We start from the raw sequence: 20,855 nt of genomic DNA on the forward strand, positions 1-20,855 counted from the left end.
GAGTGTAGCCAGTCGACTCGTGCCTGGTAGCATTTTAGGCATGAACTAAGGGTCTCACGTGTGATTTCCAATCCTTCTTCTGACTTGGCTGCAGAGTACCAAGCATGTCAAGCAGTGTCCGATTAAACCTTTCTGTCATGCCATTCCCCATTGGATGGTACGGTGTGGTCCTTGACTTAGATAGGCCTAGAATGCTAAAAAATCTCCTTCATAAGTCTGCTTTCAAAGTTTGCACCCTGGTCACTGTGGATCCGCATGGGCATCCCATAATGCATAACGAAATTGTTGTAGAACGCCTCTGCTGTTGTCTTGGCAGTTAAGTTCCGAGTAGGTATTGCCTGGGCGTATCGTGTGAAGTGGTCAGTTATCAAAAGCAGATGTTGGTATCCTCCCTTTGAAGTCTCCAGAGTAAGGAAGTCCATACAGACTAATTCCAAAGGCTGGGTACTGGTGATACTAACGAGAGGAGCACGTGCATTTGTTGGTGTCTTCCTTTTCAAACATCTGTTGCAATTCCTGATCCAGTCTTCTGTGTCAGTTTGCATCCCTGGCCAATAGAACCTGTCACGTAGGATTGATAGTGTTCGGTCACGTCCTGGATGTCCAATCTCGTTGTGTAAGCCTTGTAATGCATCAGGGAGAAATCGTGATGGCAACACCAGCTGATACTTTGTCTCTCCTTCAGACTTGATCTGGCGATATAGAATTCCACGCTGGAGAGTGAGGTTGTCGAAGCATCGATGTAATGATGTGTCAGCTGGGGTATGCGGATAGTCTTGTCTCCTGGGTTTCCTCTTGTCTCTTACTGCTTGGATCCATGGGTACAGTGTTGCGTCAGCAGCCTGTGTCATACGCCAATCCCGGTCTGTCATTCCTTGCAGATCCTTCCCTTCTTGGTGCAATTCCTCATCAACTGCAGCTGTAGAAAGGCACAAAGACTCTACGTAAGGCTGAGTGTGTAGAACTCCACAAATGGCTTCACAGATTCCATGGAGAGTTGTTCTGTGGGGGCGTTGCTACCAAGTTCCGGAAGCCTTGACAAGGTGTCCGCGTCTGTATTCTTCAATCCCGGCCGGTACTGAACATCAAAGTCATATGCTGCAAGGGCTGCCAACCACCTGTGACCTGTGGCATCCAACTTTGCACTTGTGAGCACGTATGTCAAGGGGTTGTTGTCTGTTAGAACTGTAAACTTTGCTCCATACAGGCAGTCATGGAATTTCTCACAAACCGCCCACTTGAGTGCAAGGAATTCCAAACGATGAGCTGAATAGTTTGCTTCTGACTTGGTGAGTGCTCTACTGGCATAGCTGATGACTCTCTTCACACCATCCTGTTCTTGATATAATACTGCACCAAGTCCTTGACCGCTGGCATCGGTGTGGAGCTCAAATGGTGTTCCATAGTTTGGATATCCAAGGATGGGTGGTGAAGCTAGCAGTGTCTTCAGTTTCTCAAAGGCGTGTTCTTGTTCAGCTCCCCAAGTCCAAGGCTGTTCCATTACCTTCTTCTTGGACTTTCCAGATTTACTATGGGGCATCAGTAATGACAGAGGCTTAGCAATCTTGGCAAAGTCCTTAACAAACTTGCGGTAATATCCGGCGAAACCGAGGAACTTTCTGACATCACTTGGGTTGGTTGGTTGAGGCCAGTTCAATATCTTGTCCACTTTATCAGGATCAGTTGTAATTCCTTTTTCAGTTACCACATGGCCAAGGAACTTGATTTTCTTCTTGAAGAAGGAACACTTCTCTGGAGATAATTTAAGACCTGTATCTCTGATCCTCTGGAATACTTGCCTGAGCCTGATGAGATGTTTGTTGACTGACTGCGAGTAGACGATGATGTCGTCCAAGTAGATGAGACATATCTTCAAGTGAAGACCTTCAAAACATTCATTCATAAGCCGTTGGTATGTCGCTGGACTGTTACATAATCCGAAGGGCATACGGTTGTATTCGTAAAATCCCAAGGGTCCAACGGTGAAGGCTGTTCTTTCCTTGTGTGTTTCCTCTATCTCTACTTGGTGATAACCACTCTTCATGTCCAAGGTACTGTAAAGTCTTGTTCCTGAGAGGGCTTCGAACATCTCTTCTATCCTCGGAATTGCGTAGTTGTCTCGGATCGTCTTCTGGTTCAGTTGGCGAAAATCTACACATGGCCTTAATTTTCCTGACTTGCGCACAAGCACAACATTGGATGACCATGGAGAGTGAGAACGTCTTATGACACCAGCAAGGAGTAGATGATGCAAGTGATCCTTAACTTCCTGATACATGGCTGGTGGGACTCGACGATGTCGCTGTTTAAATGGCGTGTCATCTACTAAGTCGATCCTATGTTGCACTGAAGAAGTGTGACCAACATCTGTGTCTCCTGTTGAAAAGATGTCGATGTAGTCAGAAATAACTTGTTTCCCTTGTTGAAGTTCCTTGTCTGTTACACTGGCTTCCTTAAAGTCCATAAGATTCATGATATCCGAGTCCTTACTTGGAGTAAAAGGATGAATCTCCGGTACATCTTCTGTGCTAACAACTTGTAGTTCGCATAAGAGAGCACGACTTGGAATGGAAACAGAACGAGTTGTGAGGTTTGATACTTGTATGTCCACAAACATCTTCTGTCCTCTTCCATCATATGATACTAAATTGGTTCAATGTCAAGGTCGTCTGGGATGACTGATCCTCTTGTAGGCTGAATAATGGCGCAAGTGGATCTGTAAGGTAGGGGCTGCATCACATGTCCACGAATAACAATTTCAGAATTAGCTGGAATTATCTTGCGACCTGGCTCTGAACTTCTAATTCGTCCTATGGAGTAGTTGAGCCAAGTGTGACTCCTTGGCTCAAAATATCCTCTAGTCGGCATGACCACTCTGCTACACTTTCTTCATCCCCTTGCTTGGCTGTGTAGAACTGTGCCATAATGTTGTGTTCCGTGTGAACATCACCAAACACGCTACCAAGCTTGGAGATGAGTGTTTTCAATGGGGCATCCTTGTCTACATGCATAGCCACTCGAGCAGCTCTACCACGTAACGAGCGCCGAACAGCTTCACCAACGATCTTTGAAGAGTAACGTGTAGACATACATGTAAACTCGTGCCTCCATTGATCGAAATCGGCATCCCCCTGTCATCCTGTCACCAGAAGAGTATGGAAGCTGTGGAGTGTGGGCCAGGGTGACAGTAGTAGGCACAAAAGAACCCTCTGAACCTGCTTGTGCTTGACCATGTTGACCATGTTCCTGCTTTACCTGACCGACTTCGGATATCCACTTCAACAAGTCTTCTGGTGTGTCAGCTTTCGGGTGAAGTTTTAGTTTTTGAAAAGAAGAAATTAATTTCTGCACCTCGTGCTCAGAAAGTCCTCCCTCTGCCATTGTGACGTGTAGGCGAAATGCAAAGTGAAAAAAAACCAAAACAAAAGGCTGAAAGAGACTTAAATAAACCAACCAAAACAATTGGGATGTGTGATCTTGGAGTGCAATGTAATCACACAGAAAAGAAACTACACAGTTATCTAAATGAATGTGTTTAACTACACACACTTGTGAAATCAAAGTACAATGATGTCACGCAGTGTAGGAATTCTATGGTAATATACCCATTACATGTGTATTATAAGAAATAATTGGCAAGGTCAATAGAATTGCTATGTAATCTAAGTATGTAGATAAGTAGTGTACAGGTACCCCACAAGCTACTTTCTAAAGCTTGTCTTCAGTACATGCTAATGATGACTTACCACATCACATAATACTATCTAAGTATTAGAATGCAATGTGCATCAGTGCAGAGTGTACTATGGCGCGCGCAGATATTGGGTCAAGTGATTCTACATGATTAAGCAAAGACAATGAACCTTAGTTGCACGATGTAGAACACTGAATGTAACCAAGTACAAAACTAAGTGAACACCAATTGCAAACCAACACCAAAGACAACACTAGAAAAGCAAGCAACAATTCCCTGAATGTAGCAATCTAACAAGACAACAACTGCTAATGAACTACATGTAGTGAGCTAACCTCAAAATGAACCTATCACTCTATTTAGGAATTAAAGTAATAGCTATATGATTTATGTTAGATAAGTAGTTGATTTTACTAACTACCTAGACACAACACACACAGACCAATCACACAGTGCTTAGATACTAAACGGAGCGCTCCTGAAAATGGCCATAGTATAATACATATGCATAAACACACAGATTACAGGACAGATTTTAATCATAAACATCCAACACAAATGTAGCATTTTGGATGGCAAAACATGTAAGTGAGAAGTCATTTCGGAAGACAACATGTCAAATATGTCACATGACAAGTACAGCATACCATTGCCATCACTATGGTATACAAAAGAATACAGAAATACGACATGCTATTCACAAGAGACAAGTGTGGCAATATCCAGAAGTTTCCTTCTGTGATTACACAATTTCACACACTCGCAGTTGTCAGTTCAACTCGGCTGCGTGTAAAAAAATTATGATAATAAATAAAGGTTGTGAGCTGATGGCTGTTTATTCTCTTAGAAGAGAAAGGTGAATAAATACGGCCTGCAACAATGTATAAATAATAAGACATACTGTATACAAGACATAGAACATTGACATTATTATAATAAACATAATGGCCTTACATCTAAGGGACATTCAATTAGCTAGAAACCTATGTTACTCATGTAGGAAGTAACCTGCACAATGATATATATATTATATCTGCTTATGACTCTATAATCAGTTTAAACTAAACATAAACCATGTCTACTGTCATAACACTAGACAAGTACAATACTACATGATAATTACAAAGATATACGTAAGCATATAACATAGATACATACATTTATACATTCACATATGTCAGTAACACATAAACAATACATACCAGATTGGTGAAACCTGTGCCGTGTCACCAAGGCTTCCAAGATTGTACCAGTTACATCTGCATTGACAAAGTATAAACTAATGCAGATACTATTTACACTATAATTATACATAACACATAAGTAAAATAGGTATTTAAAATAAGGATTGATCAAATTACTTAAATAATGCACTTTCACACATACGCATACATTCTTATACATTCTTATACACAATTGACACAATTACCTTAATGTGATATGAGGTATAGAATTACTACAGTTTATTTAGGGTTTAGTTTTATTTAGTTAATGTTCAAGTTCACATAATAATAGCCTAGGATAAATTAGCTATTTATCAATTAAAGAAACTGCTTTATAATACTTTATCATATAAAATAGTCGTAACCAGCATACACTGAACTGTGGATTCAATACACAACCTAATTAGCAATAAACCAAGCACAACTTATTTCTAACTTAAAGAATTGGAAATACATATAAAGTATAACACAAGAAATATACTACGACTAACCTTCAAATCCACGAAATAATCACATCTATTGGATCCATGAATACAAGATCCATTCAAAATATATACAAAATGACTATGAAGTACATATGTCAAGTGTAATCTGGCAACTGCCTCAGATCACAAGCAAACAAAGGTATATCTGTGGTCAGCTGTGAGTGACCACAGAGAACAATAGAGTACTCTATGCGCGGGGTGGGATACTAAGTGCTGTGGGTGAAAAGCATGCAGTGGTATGGTTAGTCAAGGCTGGATAAATAATAGACTGAATGAAACAGATAAGCTATGGTATTAATGTTTAAGTTCAAATACAATTATATGGCAAAAGTAAGACAGTAAATAAACTATGTACTACTTAATTCAAATATGAAATAGAATGTGTATAAAACTATAGCTAAAATAGAATTAAAACCTAACTTGTAAGTACAAAATATTACTCTGCCACATATGCATTGTTTAGCATCGTGCTGACAACAACCACTCAGGAAAACAACAAAATTACGCAAATATTCAACATTACGAAATGCCACGCCTGTCCGAAAATGAGCGTCTGCGAGCCATTGGTATGCTTGAAGCAGGATCGAGTCAACGTGATGTTGCAAGACAATTTAACGTCCACAGAAACACCATTTGATGTTTATGGCAACGTTTGCAACAGACGAATGCAGTCAGTGACTATCCTCGGAGTGGCAGGCCAAGCGTAACCAATAATCGACAAGACAACTTGATTCGAACAACACACCTACGAAATCGATTCCAGCCAGCAACAGTGACTGCAAGAAGCATCTCTGGACTTCGACGACTATCTTCACAAACCGTACGTCGTCGCCTCACATATGCAGGGATTGTCGCCAGAAGACCCACCAGACGTCCCATTTTGACAGGCAACCACCGTCAAGCATGTCTACAGTGGTGCAGACAGCGTCTAACGCTGGACGGCCATGCAGTGGGGACAAGTTCTATTCACTGACGAGTCTCGTTTTCACCTCCGCCACAGGAATTGACGGATTCGAGTGTACCGACGTCGAAATGAACGTTACGTCAATCATTGTGTCATGGAAGAAGATCGGTTCGGGGGCGGCAGCGTTATGGTATGGGGTGGGATTACAGCAAGACAGAGGACCCATTTGATGCTGGTAGAGGGAAATCTCAATGGGCAGCGCTACCGCAACGAGATCATCGGCCTCGTAGTTCTACCGTTTTTGCGTCGTCATAGCCCAGGAATTACCTTTCATCATGACAACGCCCGGCCTCATATTACTCGACTTGTTCAGGATTCTCTTCAACAAAACAACGTTAATGTCATCCCCTGGCCGGCTCGCTCCCCTGATTTCTCACCAATCGAGCACATGTGGGATGAGATGGATCGACGTCAACCACAGACACTCCAGGAACTTCGAAACATGCTCCAGCAGATATGGAAAGATATCCCACAGGACTTTGTGCGACGCCTTGTCCATTCCATGAGACGAAGATGTGTTGCTTGCATCGCAACCAGAGGTGGACACACACGCTAATGATTTGTAAATTGACATTTTGGCATGTTCATGTTTTTTTAATATAATCACGCATTTTCTGAAGCCAGTGTGGCAAACTAAACCACTTAAACACTTACAGGAGTCTTTTATCTGTTGCAAACCGAAATTGTTTCAGATTTGGTAAAAAACATAGCTTTGCATTAAATCTTATTCAATGTAACCTCTCTGTCACATGTGTGACAATAATATGTGTAACACCCTAATGTAACCTCTCTGTCACATGTGTGACACTAATGTAACCTCTCTGTCACATGTGTGACAATAATGTAACCTCTCTGTCACATGCCTAACACCCTAATGTAACCTCTCTGTCACATGTGTGACAATAATGTAACCTCTCTGTCACATGTGCGACAATAATGTAACCTCTCTGTCACATGTGTGACAATAATGTAACCTCTCTGTCACATGTGTGACACTAATGTAACCTCTCTGTCACATGTGTGACACTAATGTAACCTCTCTATCACATGCCTAACACCCTAATGTAACCTGTCACATGTGTGACAATAATGTAACCTCTCTGTCACATGTGTGACAAAATGTAACCTCTCTGTCACATGTGTGACCATAATGCAACCTCTCTGTGACATGTGTGACAATAATGTAACCTCTCTGTCACATGTGTGACAATAATGTAACCTCTCTGTCACATGTGTGACAATAATGTAACCTCTCTGTCACATGTGTGACCATAATGTAACCACCTCTCTGTCACATGTGGAACCCCTAATGTAACCTCTCTGTCACATGTGTACCTCCTAATGTAACCTCTCTGTCACATGTGTGACAATGTAACATCTGTCACATGTGCGACAATAATGTAACCTCTCTGTCACATGTGTGACAATAATGTAACCTCTCTGTCACATGTGTGACACTAATGTAACCTCTCTGTCACATGTGTGGCAATAATGTAACCTCTCTGTCACATGTGAAACCCCTAATGTAACCTCTCTGTCACATGTGTAACCCCTAATGTAACCTCTCTGTCACATGTGTGACAATAACGTAACCTCTCTGTCACATGTGTGACAATAACGTAACCTCTCTGTCACATGTGTAACCCCTAATGTAGCCTCTCTTCCATTTGCATAGTCCCATTAGATAACACATGTGTTGCGTTTCTTGATGTCGGCCTCCGGTCCAGAACAAAATATAAACAAAATATACACAAAATATATACGAAATATATACCCAGCGTTATTATTGATTCTATCATGACATTGATGATTGCTTGATTCTGATTAGTTAAAAAGAGGTATCCTTTTTGCTACCGAAACCCCGTTTATATATATTAAGCCTTTTCACACACAAAATATGCGTATGAATATATCGGTAGCCTACATATCGATTAAAAAAAATGATTGCCGATCGATCACCCCCATATGATCTGTAAAACGTATCTATATTTCCTCTACTACACGCTGGGTCTCAGATACAAGCCCGGTCTCTTAATACACACCGAGTCAACGGCTCTCACGAAATTAATAGACTGCCTAGCGTCTAATAGAGGAAATACGGTAGTTTGATATCGAATGTTTTTGGTGTTCTGGGCCGCAACCGTGACTGCTTCGTTGATAACATTACAAGATTTAACTAAGGCATACCTTTTGCATACAAACGAAATGTTTATGAAACTGTTAGGGACATTCTATGGCGACCAGAATCGGAACAGGCTATTTTCTTATTGAAACAACTGAGAATGACAGTAAAATATAACATTATAAAACAAGTTTGAAGAAACTTTATTCATGACAACATGTTGTTTACAAACCTTTTGGGTCATCGATATTCATTGTCATCTCCGTCTACCACCACAGTAAGGATTTGGCAAGAGAGGATTAAAGGGTCCACCAGAAAACATTCCTAGATTCTCTAACTCCCATCGAAAGGCGAAACAATGTCCCGAAATCACTGAAGTCAAAGCACACTTGATCACAGTAACTTGTCAAACTTGATGAGATTCACTTCAGAACACGCACAATTAAGAAAGGCATACACGAACCACTGTTTATGGGCCCAAACTGTCACAATAACTTTCTTTCACACGCATGCGTTGTATCCGTGAAAACTTCAAATTGACATGTCAAATCATGCAGATTCCTCTGTCAAAATGGCCGGCTTGTCTGCAGCCTATAAAGCGGCTGTTCAGTCATACTCCAGTTCCATTGGTAATGACATTGTACCCGCAGGCCCATTCCAAGTGAATCTACAGGTTAATGTTGAGCCACATCATAGATTGGGATTGTCATCTTGCTTCGTAACATGTCTGCTGAGGCACGGACAATGTACACAATTCCTACGAAACTTGTACCTCTATTACATATTTGACATAAATCCTATAATTTAGCTTCAATCACACTAAGATGTTCAGATTTTCAACAGACGTCCTCTTCACTTTCAATCACACAATTAGTTGTCGTCAAGTAGTCTCGTAACTACCCAAGCCATCAAGCTCCTTCCCAGCGCGTGACACCTTCGTTACACTCTCGGTAACATCGCTGCCACCAGTGTGGGCGCGGCCATTTCAAGAATCTTGAAATTTGCCCTCCAACCCCATATGTAGTAACGTTTATACTTTTTTTATGTCTCTGGGAATGCCATCATATTTCAATTTGAAAAGGTTTACGACTGACCATGTTTTCCAGATGAATTTACTTTGTTGTTTTATTAATCAGATTGGTTCGAGATTTCAGACTTACGGAAATCCAACCAACTTCTCCCTTACATTCTTACTATATCAATAACTCGATAGTTTTAATGAAACAGAAATTCAAATTGACGAACGTAGAAAGTAATTTAGCAGCGATAAGTGTATTCGGCGTCAAGACAGTCGTCACTTGTTTGTAAACATAACGGTCATTCGGTTACGAGTTCAACTCCAAGCATGATTGTAGCCACCTCTTCACAGTGGGGAGTTTTGACTGGTGGCAGCGATAGTATAGAGAGCTCCGGGAACGTACTATCGCTGTGAGGAGCTTGCCAAGCCATGACGTCATAATGGCGGCAACATCCGTTTTTTCCTGTGTGTGCTAGAGTTAACACTAAGCTGGGCCCCGTCTCCAATATCACAATATAGGAGCCGGTACAGGCCAATGAGACGATGGCTGTGAGCGCCTTCGAAATATTAAACATACACTATGTTATGTAATTTTTCATTGGTCGCTATTTTTAGACGAAGCGCTACCCTTCTACAAAAGCCTCCACTGAGAAACGTCACAAACTACTTTAAGTCATTTTGTTAGATGTGCCACCATCTGGTGCAGGAAAGACCTTCAAACTGTAAATTGTAATTAATTGTAGGAAATTAAATTTCCAAAATTATTATCTTCATATATTTTACGTACAAGATATCAATATGTAAGAGAAATGATAGTAAACATAGTCTAGCGTATTCTTTGCATGAACATTTCGCAGGTTTTCGAATACACCCCCAAATTGTGCTATGCGAGAAAAATATTTATCATACACTTGTCAGTAAACTTAGAGCGAATAAAATATACTCAGGTATTTGAACGAGATACTCATGTAGGAACCATATTTCGACATATGTAGAGTCACCCATACAGTATAAATGTCGCATTGAAAATATTCCTAACATTGTCTTTCCATTCCATGACGTCGAAAATGTATATTTTTAAGTGGGTTGGTGTTCCATTTAAGGAATAAAGAATAACTCGTAATAAATATGATGTGACTCTTCTGACAAAATAGAAATGTGTTGTACGACTCGTATGTGGTTGCAATATATTTATTGGATGATTACGTTTAAAATGATGAAACCTCTGTTGAAAATATTGAAATTGGAATAAAATAGCAATTAACCATGGCCAATGTTGATATTTTCTAGCTATATATTTTTTAAACAGCATTCAAATGCAAAACAATTATTAATACCAACGAAATAAGTCAATGTCCGTTACTCAACAAATGGGCAGAATCATAATGGATGGTTTCTATTCATTCACCCAGTCATCACTTCTAACTTTGTACAACGTTGTAGCTGAGTGACAGCAGTATGAAGGTGACATTCCTTTCAAAGTGTTACAAATAATACTATAGTAGTAATGTAGTCTAAGATTGCACCTGGGTGCGACCAGGTGTCGATTTTCTTTTAAACATGGATGGTATTTAGTAACTATTTACATAAATCAAACCTGTGTTAAGTGATTATGTTGTGAAGATGGTATGGGTTCTTATGGTATGCGTTCTTAGAAAACTGCTTTCCATCATACTGAACATGATAGACATGGGCATCATCCTCAAAAGGAGTTATCTCTGTGGCATCGAGCCTTTTATTAATGCATTACAACTATCCCCAAACAATCAGAGAGGAGAGGTTCTCTTACCTCGTCTCGGGCATTGCTGTCTTGCTGCATATGTCAAAAGCATAATAAAAACATTTCTGCACATTGTACAGTTCATTATTAACTGCATTGTCAAAAATATGTGACTCAACGTAAGGTAATGATGTAACACTGTCCAGATTAAAGAAATATCGTATACGACACTATATGTGTAAACTTATCAATTTCTTGTCCAAACAAACAGGAGATTATCAAAGGTAGATACACGTTGTGGCCTAGATCTACGTATAATATCATATCGAACATTGACAAATATCCAAAGTAGGCGAAAACATGTATGAAAGATATGCAAAATCTACATAATAATTATAACTGTAAACAGCAGGATACAATGATCGTGTGTGCTTTCATTCAACATTGTTCAAGGACCTTCACCTCCAAGAAATTACCTAATATGTTCAACCATGTTGGCGTATGACATCACTGCCGATGACCGACTTTTACAAAATGGCGTGTTCACTGTCAACAGTACGCGGGATTTTAAGATGGGACTTTCGTTGATTCAGGAATCGTGCATGCATAAATGTGACATGTAAGTAATCAGAAACATTCCGACAATCAGTGTACTATTTTTTGTTGTGATATTTTTCATTGAAACCAACGGAAATAGTCAGAAATTCCGATAAACACCGTTGTCGTTGTGCGTGATTTTGCGTCAGTCATGGCGTCACACAGGACGGAAAATTTGACAATTTTTGTTGAAAATATCAGCCATTGCAACATAGCTGTTTTTAGTTCCCTAATTCTTCATACGATTCTCTTCCCATGCATATTCTGAATTTTTTGGGCCAATGTATTCAATGAATAGACGAATGGATAGTTCCAAATAGGAGAAAATGCTACACTGTGTAAAATCTGAATTTTGCTTTGTTTACATTTCAAACAAGTGTAGTTTTTCGAGCACAGCGTTCGTTTTAACACCTAATATAATTTGATTGATTTCATCTAAACACTTTGTATTGGTGACAAGGACCATGTGTCATTTGATTCTACTCTGTATGAGGAATTCAAGGATGTATGTATCGCACCTGTGTATGAAATATACCTGATGTTACAGGCATCTCATAACCCGGACCCTACACGTGAAACGTGAATTTGTAAACACTATCCAATATGATGGAAAGTTCACTTCGGCGTTCGTGTTTGCGGATTTTCCAAGACATTCTAAACGATTCTAAGGCTATCGGCGACGTTTTGGAATGATCATTGAGGATTTGATCAAAGACAGATGCCGGTGATGCTATGCTATTTTTGAAATTCATTTCGCCGAGTGAATAGCCGAACTTATTATTTCAAAACATGCTGTCAATAACGCAGTGAGTGGTAATTTAGTAATGTGTAAAAAAAAATGTCGACATTTACTATGCACCTAATTTTCAGTAATTTTGCTTTGCCAAAAATGCCAGTGGATGACATGACAAAACAGGGAATGTCCAACCGCATTCAAAACTGTGAAGTGTCTCTGTGACTGCTGCAGTTTGAATTTTATTCGACTTCAAAGTGAGGGTTGAAGAGGAGGGACAAATATGTCCCCTCATCCAAGGGGAAAGCCTGTGGCAGTTTCTCTACTTCATAGCAATTTTAGGAATTTTGTAAGCCTTCATTCTGGACAAGGTGTAAATGGACCTCGTTGCCCGAAAATCTATAAAATCTTCGGCCTACCTTTAGAATACAGTACCGTATTCTAAAGGTGCACCAAAATATAGAATTGAATTCTTGTAAATAAATATGTCAACAATGCAGTTCTTTTAACCATTTAGAGGGCATGATCTAATTGTTTTAGGTTTATGAGAATATACAAACGCAAACAAAATCATCGAATTTCAGAAATGCATTTTTTAAAGTATTTTCTGTCTTCACTTAGAATTCAACCCATGAACCACTTTTAATCCGCATTAGCGCTCCAAAAGATTAGCGAGACTGTTGTCAGTTGATTTTGTTTGTCTATTTTCCACTCTATAAAATTGCCCGCCATCAGATTTTCGTTTACCAAAGCAAACGCAAGATGTCACGCTTTTCACAGGTGTGTCCCTCCCCTGTATCGGCATTAGCGTAGCCATTTTCGTAAATCACCGGATGTGACGTCAAATAAACACGCTGAGTGTTTTCTGATTTTGGCCTGTACCGGCTCCTAGCTTGGCGCAAGTTGACGACGCGCATAGGGAGCCGGGAACCAGCTTAGAGTTAACACTTACTAGAATAGAAGTACCAATCTAGTACCTGGTAGTACGTCGTATTAACCTGAGATTATTCTAATAAGTTTTCTATAATAACATACATATGAATTTAAAGTAATAGCGCTGCTGGAGAGACAAACATGCACTTAAGTATAGCTGGTGTTTGGTGTTTGTGAGGTCGTATGTCGTCTCCCTCTTACCCCGGGTGCAAGAAGTGTGGCCGATTCATGGTCACGTGAGATCCTCATGAAAACTGCACGAAGTGCAGAGGCATGACCTGCAGCAAGGAGAAGAGATGTGAGAATGCAGTAACACATCAGAGAAGATCTTCTCCAAGATGTCCGAGGCCGTGACTAAGGCCAAGAGGCGTGAGGCTGCCAAGAAAAAAGTGGAAAACCCTCTCGACTGAGAAATTAGTTTTCACCCCAGCGCCTCCCTCTCCAACCGACCCACTATCTCCTGCACTCTCCACGAGTCTTACCCACCAACTGTTCAAAGAACAACAGGAGATGGTGAAGGGCATGCTTGAGACGAAGCTATGGACACAGAGATAGGAAAGATCAAGGTGATAGCTCTGGCTAAGACTATCTGATCTTCCCCCACGGCCGTAGGCACTTCTACAAAAGACCAGCAAGTTGAGCCGTACGGTCAGCCAATCGACCAGCCAGCCGACCAGCTGGGTAGAAGCCAGCAGGCTTTACCCTACCATAGGACAATACCATACGGGAGCCGCACGGTATCCATGGATAGGCCCTCAACGGCAACCAAGCCATCCAGCCACACCGGCCAGACGCCGTACCGTGGTCACCTGCTCATCGCGCTTTGATAAACACGGCAAGGTTATACATTAAATCATTATTTATAGAAGCCATCATTAGGATTTAATTATATACGTTAGGATATTTCCAATTCATAAAAGGAATGTACTTATATCTGATAGAAAATAATCTAATACATACAAGCGAAAAGTTAAATTCATCTTCTACTCACCATTATTGCATAATTTACAAATTCTATCACTTCTTTGCAATCTCAAATACCTTTCCTTTTTCAGTTTCCAGCGGTAACATGCCACATCTAAAGTGTAATGCAATATGCTGATAGCGTTTAAGAGTTATATATTGTAGACACCGCTCAGGTTCTAACAAATGTTCTTAAGTTCTATAATGCCAAAGTTTTGTTCTAAGATACCAAAGTATTGATGAGTAATCCAGGACTGAATTACAGTCTGTAATAAACGCCTCTGTTAATTTCTGTATCAGTCAACAATGAAAGTTTCCATACACTTGACGCCTTGGTTATCTCATACATACTTAAGTCCATTAATTACTAAGATAGTTCTTATCATTGTTACCCATGAATGTTATCCACAATCATGTTCATAACGCATCGTATAAGATGATTTAACATACCTGTCTTTTGGTAATCTAGATATGTTCAACCGATATTTCGTAGTTCCTTTCGTTCAACCGATTCGTAGTTCCTTTCGTAGTAACAATATACAATGGAAACCGACCATTCACCCAAGATAGAATTACTTTAAGTTGTATTAGATACATTTAGTACTGTTTGCACGTAAGCAACTGTATTTTTCAAGAAAGTTTTAAATTTCTTCACAGTTCTGCTCTAAACCACATGATAAAATTGGAAATATTTTGACATCTACATAATTAAAAAATGTTAATATGCGGTTTTAAGTTCTTTAGCATTTATGATTGTTGAAACGCACTTTCTTTCCAATTTATATAACTAGTAAATATCTGCCAAGGATTCTCATAATTGTTCAATTCAAGTGCAGTGTTTTGGTAGCACCATACTTCTGAATTTGCTAATCAGCCAACTTTTTAAAAATATCATTACTTTTGTCTCAGCGAAGATTACAGATAAATCTTATTCCAATAAAATATTTTTACTAGGCATCTTGCCGAGATTGTAACCTATATGAAATGAAAACAATAGCACGTGGTCCGCAAACCCTGGCGCTGGCCTTGTGGACAGTCAAACAACTCAGAGAATAAATTATTGCTTCTTACATGTGCAACATCATCTTAATAAACACTTTGCCACGCTTTCATTATATTACCTTTCACACCTAATCTCAGCAAAAGATTTCACAATGTTCCCCTATCTACTGTGTGGAAGTCTTTTGGCAGAGATTTCTTGTGAATATGGAAAGGATATTGTAGCTTTTATTATTCTATGTAATATTGCTCTAAATATCTTAGTAGGAATTGCATCTGTGCTGATACAGATAATATGATCATCCACCTTTATGTGATGGTATTATAATTGCTTTAAACCAACTATCAGGGTAGCGTTCATGTTCAAAGATATGATTAAGCAAAAAAATTTCAGTGTGGTAACATCTAACATCAAAAGAAGAACGACAAAACCCTTTCCATATTCATAAGAAATCTCTGTCAAAAGCAGAGTACGATTCCGATTGTATGATAAGCATGTGTTTATGAATCAGTATCAAAGAGTGATGATACCAGGTATTCGCGAAAAGGTGAGAAATTGAATGTTGTATCCTTCATTGCTTGAGTCCAGTACAAAAGAGGAATGGAAATGTCTTTAGGTTTTAGAGTCAGGCCAAAGCCAAAGTTGATAGTACAGCATGGTTTTGGCAGATTTCTTCCTAAGTTAACACACTAGCCTTATATGAATGAAACATTCTGGTATCAATTCATCTGTTCAAGCTGACTTTCTTGTTTTGACAGATTTTACTGCATGTCCTGTTATAGCAGAGTTTAGAATTTCAACTAGGTCATAATCTTAATTATCATCGTGATCAACATTGCCATCAACACCAAAGAAATGTGTATTAGTTTTATCCACCTGGGCCCGGTTGTTCAAAACCCGGTTAACTCTTAACCTGCCGTTAAGTCAGTGTTAACTCTCCGTTAAATTTAACCAAACGGTTATGTTGTTTCCCAAAGCATGATTATCTTTAACGACTGGTTAAACACCCGTTAAAGTGAACACACCTCCCGACCTCTGTTAAATACTTAACACCTTGATTATTTTTTAAACAAAATGGCGTTCATGGTTAGGCCTAGCGCTGCTTTCATGGTTCCAGAGGTTAATTCGAGGCAACAGAAGCGATTCCGAGCTGTTAATTTTGCATTAATGAACTGCACAGACAGTGAACTTCGTGATAGGTACAGATTTGGGCGGGAATCTATCATCTACATGCCAATATACTGAGGGAAGATTTACGAATGTGTGTGCTAAATGGCCGGGATCAACTCATGATAGCCACATATTTAGAACCTCCACTTTGTGTGAATACTTAGAGAGATCGCACACTTCAATATCAGATGGCTTTCTATTGGGAGACAGTGGATATCCTTGCAGGCCTTTTCTCCAAACCCCATACATGACTCTACAAGGCAATGCTCAGCAGAGATACAATGACAGCTTGTGTGCTTCAAGAGTTACAATAGAAAGAACATTTGGTCGATGGAAAAGATGGTTTCATGTACTTCATTCTGAGGTAATGCTTAACGTTTTACGATAATATTCAAAGAATCCGAACTAACGTATCCAATTACTAGTAATATCAATAATTCAAAGAAGCAAACAAGTTGCTTCTAAAATGTCCATTTTAATGTGACATTCTGTATTTATATATTTGACACAAACATTTCATGTTTATTCAACAGATAAGGATGAGTCCACGCCGTGGGTGTCAGATTGTCCTTGCCTGTGCTGTCCTCCACAATATATCCATATTACTGAATGAGCCATTACAAGATGACAACGACAACCCAGATGAACAGACAACAGTGGACACATATGGCTGCAGGCATGATGGACGAGACATTAGAAATCATATTGCCAATACGTTCTTCTCCAGCTAAAAAACAACAAACAGAGAACACAAGAATTAAAGACAGTGATATTGAATATCATCACGTTGCAGTATTTGCTCAGGACCTCTACATATGGAGGAGCGGAAGCGTGCTCATAAATAATCTTTGCTTACAGATGAATTTGTGAAATATAAACGTGAACAAGTCAGGCTTGTCATAAGTTTTTGGAATAGCATTACTTTCCGTATCCACTGTCAGAGCAGATATCGGCTCTTGCCAAATGAACAGGCGTTGGGCTCGATTTTAACACTTTAGAAGAGAAATTGCGTCAGATTCCGTTGCCTGATGGAGGTTCACAGAATTGTGTTCAACAATCTTATATTCGTTTCTTCGGTTTACAGCATCGTGCGCTGGGTTGATATGATATTAATACTCGTGAATCTCACGTGAATAATATTGTAGAGATGGAAGACAAACACATTCTTTCGAAAATGACCAAGGTCATGTCTAAATATAAAAAAGGGATATTCCGTGTCAACATAAACAAACGACTTTCACAGAACGTATGAAAGTGAGTATGCGGCTTAGTAACATTCCATAGATATACACTTATTTCAGCACAGGTTGTTAGCTTTTATAAAATATGTTACTATGAAAGCACTTACTTGGAAGAATTTCCGATTCTAAGCCCCCTGATGCGCCGCTGAAACTTGCATTATCTCAATAATGCGAGAAGTAGCCTGACTCAGTTCAGATGGTGGGAGCCCCCCTCCGGTCTTCCTCTGTTGCAGCCTGTAGTCCGTGAAGGTTTTCTTGGCCTTTCTTGTCATGTTGCTCCATTTTTCCTTCACCTCATCAACAGATCGAAGCGCTACGCCCTTCATGTTGACTGCCTTGGTGATAGCCATCAGAATAGCAGACTTCATCTAATTGGTAACTTCATTGCTCAGTTTTTCATGAAGTTCTTGTGAATTACTCTCCACCAATGACTGGATTTCTTCATCCACAGAAAATTTCCTGTTTCTTTTCTTTCTTATTTTGCTTGGAGTTTCCTCAGTCATCGATGCTGTTTCGGCCATTATTCGATACGACACAGTGACGGAAGTACTAATGCTAGGAATTCTGGGATAATATTTAACCTAATCGGTGATTTAACCAAGATATTAAAATTTAACCGAGTGGTTAGCTAACCTAATGATTCAAGATTCAAGATTTAAGATTCTTTATTTCAGTATTGGAGGCCTCGTGGCCCAGAGTACAATACATTTACACATACATGTAATTTATTGTGGATCTCACACAGTTGACAATTTTTCCATGATATATGACGTAATACATAATTTCTCTTCAGATACAAAGCAAGACCTTTGATTGTTGAATGTGTTGTAGAGGACATTAGTTCAATTAATTTTTGACGAGAAGGATGTTTATGGTAATATTGTGGAATGAATGTATTTCTACTTTGCTTATAGTATGAACAGACTAGTACAAAATGGTACTCGTCCTCAACAACTAATTCATCACAATGGTCACAGTATAGCAGCAGCTGATCAACATTTGTTTTCGCATTATTTTTACTGTAACGCAGTTTTTGTATTTTCAAACTATGCGAAAGAGTGCGGAACTTAGCTAATACACAGATCAAGTCTTTATCTAAAACACCCGATGTGATATACATCTCTGGCGCTAGTAATGACTTGTATGAATTATAATGTGACAGGAAATGTGAGCTGGTAATCGTTTGAAACCATTTCTGTATCTCCATATCTCCACACCTCTGTTTAAACATAGTTATGAAACCCTTCGTGTTTCCACAATCCTGAGCAATACAGACACGAGCAAAACCTGTTTGAAATAACAACATCCTGACATGTGAAACCCAGTTCAAAGCCCCAATCGCATCATGTGACTGTAACATTTTATAACAGGCATAGGGGTAACGCTTCGGATTATAATGGTTATCTATTGATCCTGCAACAGTAATTTAACGGCTGGTTAACTAACGTATGGTTAAATATTTAATGGTTGGTTAGGAGTTAACCTGACGTTGAAACAACCGGGTTCTAAACAACCGGCCCTGGCTAAACAATGTTCTGAATGCGATTTTTCCAATGATTAATCTGGATTATATTAGTGATATACCTCAAACGCAGATAGTATACGTACATAATATATAGCGTTGTGCATAGCCATATGTATTAATTGTAAATTGGATTTGTAGGACCAGTAAAACCGTACAGTTTTTCTAATCGACAATAACCTATTCCACCAAATGAAAAGACAGATTCCGATGTGTACACTAATGACTAACGCTGCTAGCGACAAACGCCATATATTCCACAACTCAAATATTTCCCTCACAAGTAATTCGTTACATTCTCTATCATTATGAACAAACACTACAGTTACATACTACCAAGAGGGGGCACGGGTGGCCCAGTCGTCTTAGGCGGCGCGATTCGCTGTGCAGAGTTGCGTCCCTTGGGGACGCCAGAAACCTATGATTGTGGGTTCGAATCCCGGTTCGCCCCGATTATGTTTCTAGGTTTGTCAGCACCATACCTGTGCTCGTGGGTTTCACCGAAGTGGTAAACGTCTGAGAGCTGCATCACTTCGGGCTTTCCTCCCACATTAAGCTGACACGCCGCGATATAACTGGAATACTGTTAAAAGCGGCGTTAAACCAAACTCACTCACTCACTCACTATGAAATTCGACCGCCTCCATGATGTAGTGGATAGAACCTCTGCCTGCAGAGCTGAAGGCCGCGTCATGCCAAAATATGTTAAAAGATGGTACTTGTTGTTTCGGCATTAAGGAGATAAAACAAGTCAGGTCAGGTATGAGTCAGTTTACTATGTCCGAGAGAGGTATCCATGTTAAACTGTGGCATCGTATCTAAAACCGATATTTGGCCGGGCTGGTACAAGCAGACACGCACGCACGCACGCACGCTCGCGAGCATGTGGCTATGTAAGTGCAATAATCTTGAACGCGACTTTAAACCATATTACACCTCACCACACCTATAAAATCCAATTAAACTGAAGGTATGTGAGCATATTCTATTTTTGTATGTATTTATGTATATCAAAACATGGAGTATTATATATGTATTCTGTTCTGTTTTGTCAGGTAAAATATACACAAATAAAATATTATCAATAATAATCAAGCACAATGGCTGTTATATTAATAGTTGGACTGACTGGATTAGTAGAGCGCCAATTGCTGCCTGTTGGGAAAACGAACTCGAAACAAGTAACCGTAACAGGTATTGTAGTTTAACACGATCAACATGACTCCATTTATGGCATAGGTTAATCCATAAATACCATTATATACTGTCCCCCTAAAGTTGGCGGTGTATTGTACCTGTGCAAACAACCAAGAAAGGCGCGGTTGTGTCGTCAAAAGGAACGTTTGAGACGACCTTCATCAATAATGGGTCAGGCTCCCACGTTGGTCATAGGATGTGACATCAATCTCCCGATGCCAATGTCTTGTCCTCTTATCTTGCAGCGCCTGGTCCAGTTCGGCTAACGCAGTA

General features: G+C 39.7%; 1 pseudogene; it reads right to left on the minus strand.

The window, feature by feature from the left end:
• Positions 1-17,914: 17,914 nt before the first annotated feature.
• Positions 17,915-18,384, minus strand: LOC139468570 (uncharacterized; annotated as a pseudogene).
• Between the last annotated feature and the right edge of the window lie 2,471 nt (positions 18,385-20,855).

The sequence above is a fragment of the Haliotis cracherodii genome, unplaced genomic scaffold, assembly GCF_022045235.1.
Source record: "Haliotis cracherodii isolate W230 unplaced genomic scaffold, xgHalCrac1.p SCAF_2, whole genome shotgun sequence".
In the NCBI taxonomy this organism is placed as follows: domain Eukaryota; kingdom Metazoa; phylum Mollusca; class Gastropoda; order Lepetellida; family Haliotidae; genus Haliotis; species Haliotis cracherodii.